The sequence below is a fragment of the Leptopilina heterotoma genome, unplaced genomic scaffold (assembly GCF_015476425.1).
Source record: "Leptopilina heterotoma isolate Lh14 unplaced genomic scaffold, ASM1547642v1 Lhet_733, whole genome shotgun sequence".
Lineage (NCBI taxonomy): Eukaryota > Metazoa > Arthropoda > Insecta > Hymenoptera > Figitidae > Leptopilina > Leptopilina heterotoma.
The window spans coordinates 31,603-34,397 of NW_025111170.1; positions in this window are offsets into that span (position 1 = coordinate 31,603).

The following is a 2,795-nucleotide window of genomic DNA, read 5'->3' on the forward strand; positions in this document are numbered from 1 at the left end:
TAATAATTAATTTAATTTTTTATGACAAAAGTCTACTTGAACGACAAGGAACTTCTGCAGTTTCTGCTCGGAATAGTCATAAATTATTTTCAGTAGAAAAATCTTCATGGAAAAATACTTATCCTATAAAAATCTAATAAATTTCAAAATAGCCTGCAAAGAATTTTTTTTTAAATAAATATATTTTTTTAAGAGAAAAGTACACTTGAACGACAAGGAACTTCTGCATTTTCAGATCGGATTATTCATAAAATATTTTCAATAGAGAAATCTTCTTGGAAAAGTACTTATCCTATAAAAATCTAAAATATTTCAAAATAGCTTTGCAAAGAATTGTTTTACTAATTATTTTTATTTTTTTATGTCAAAAGTCCACTTGAACGACAAGCAACTTCTGCATTTTCTGCTCGGAATAGTCATAAAATATTTTCAGTAGAAAAATCTTCTTGGAAAAGTACTTATCCTATAAAAATCTAAAATATTTCAAAATAGCTTTGCAAAGAATTGTTTTACTAATTATTTTTATTTTTTTATGTCAAAAGTCCACTTGAACGACAAGCAACTTCTGCATTTTCTGCTCGGAATAGTCATAAAATATTTTCAGTAGAAAAATCTTCTTGGAAAAGTACTTATCCTATAAAAATCTAAAATATTTCAAAATAGCTTTGCAAATAATTGTTTTACTAATTATTTTTACATTTTTATGTCAAAAGTCCACTTGAACGACAAGCAACTTCTGCATTTTCTGCTCGGAATAGTCATAAAATATTTTCAGTAGAAAAATCTTTTTGGAAAAGTACTTATCCTATAGAAATCTAATAAATTTCTAAATATCTTTGCAAAGAATTGTTTTACTAATTATTTTTAATTTTTTATGTCAAAAGTCAACTTGAACGACAAGCAACTTCTGCATTTTCTGCTCGGAATAGTCATAAAATATTTTTAGTAGAAAAATCTTCTTGGAAAAGTACTTATCCTATAAAAATCTAATAAATTTCAAAATGGCTTTCAAAGAATTTTGTTAATAATTAATTTCATTTTTTATGACAAAAGTCTACTTGAACGACAAGGAACTTCTGCAGTTTCTGCTCGGAATAGTCATAAATTATTTTCAGTAGAAAAATCTTCATGGAAAAATACTTATCCTATAAAAATCTAATAAATTTCAAAATAGCCTGCAAAGAATTTTTTTTTAAATAAATATATTTTTTTAAGAGAAAAGTACACTTGAACGACAAGGAACTTCTGCATTTTCAGATCGGATTATTCATAAAATATTTTTAATAGAGAAATCTTCTTGGAAAAGTACTTATCCTATAAAAATCTAAAATATTTCAAAATAGCTTTGCAAAGAATTGTTTTACTAATTATTTTTTTTTTTTATGTCAAAAGTCCACTTGAACGACAAGCAACTTCTGCATTTTCTGCTCGGATTAGTCATAAAATATTTTCAGTAAAAAAGTCTTCTTTAAAAAGTACTTATCCTATAAAAATCTAATAAATTTAAAAATACTTTTAAAAAGAATTGTTTTACTAATTATTTTTATTTTTTTATGTCAAAAGTCCACTTGAACGACAAGCAACTTCTGCATTTTCTGCTCGGATTAGTCATAAAATATTTTCAGTTGAAAAGTCTTCTTGGAAAAGTACTTATCCTATAAAAATCTAATAATTTTAAAAATACTTTTAAAAAGAATTGTTTTACTAATTATTTTTATTTTTTTATGTCAAAAGTCCACTTAAACGACAAGCAACTTCTGCATTTTCTGCTCGGAATAGTCATAACATATTTTCAGTAGAAAAGTCTTCTTGGAAAAGTACTTTTCCTATAAAAATCTAATAAATTTCAAAATAGCTTGCAAAGAATTTTTTTTTTTAAATTAATATATTTTTTTAAGAGAAAAGTACACTTGAACGACAAGCAACTTCTGCATTTTCTGCTCGGATTAGTCATAAAATATTTTCAGTAAAAAAGTCTTCTTGGAAAAGTACTTATCCTATAAAAATCTAATAAATTTCAATATAGCTTTGCAAAGAATTTTTTTTTTTTAAATAATTTCTTTTTTTGAGAAAAGTCCACTTGAACGACAAGGAACTTCTGCATTTTCTGATCGGATTAATCATAAAATATTTTCAATAGCAAAATCTTTTTGTAAAAGTACTTATCCTATAAAAATCTAATAAATTTCAAAATAGCTTTGCAAAGAATTTTTTTAATTATTTTTTTTATTTTTTTCTGAAAAAAGTCAATTTGATCGACAAGCAACTTCTGCATTTTCTGCTCGGATTAGTCATAAAATATTTTTAGTAGACAAATCTTCTTGGAAAAGTAATTATCCTATAAAAATCTAATAAATTTTAAAATAGCTTTGCAAAGAATTTTTTTTTTAAATAATTTTTTTTTTTGAGAAAAGTCCACTTCAACGACAAGGAACTTCTGCATTTTCTGATCGGATTAATCATAAAATATTTTCAGTAGAAAAGTCTTCTTGGAAAAGTACTTATCCTATAAAAATCTAATAAATTTCAAAATAGCTTTGCAAAGAATTTTTTTTTTTAAATAATTTTTTTTTTGAGAAAAGTCCACTTAAACGACAAGCAACTTCTGCATTTTCTGCTCGAAATAGTCATAAAATATTTTTAGTAGAAAAATCTTTTTGGAAAAGTACTTATCCTATAAAAATCTAATAAATTGCAAAATGTCTTTCAAAGAATTTTGTTAATAATTAATTTCTTTTTTTATGACAAAAGTCCACTTGAACGACATGGAACTTCTGCAGTTTCTGCTCGGAATA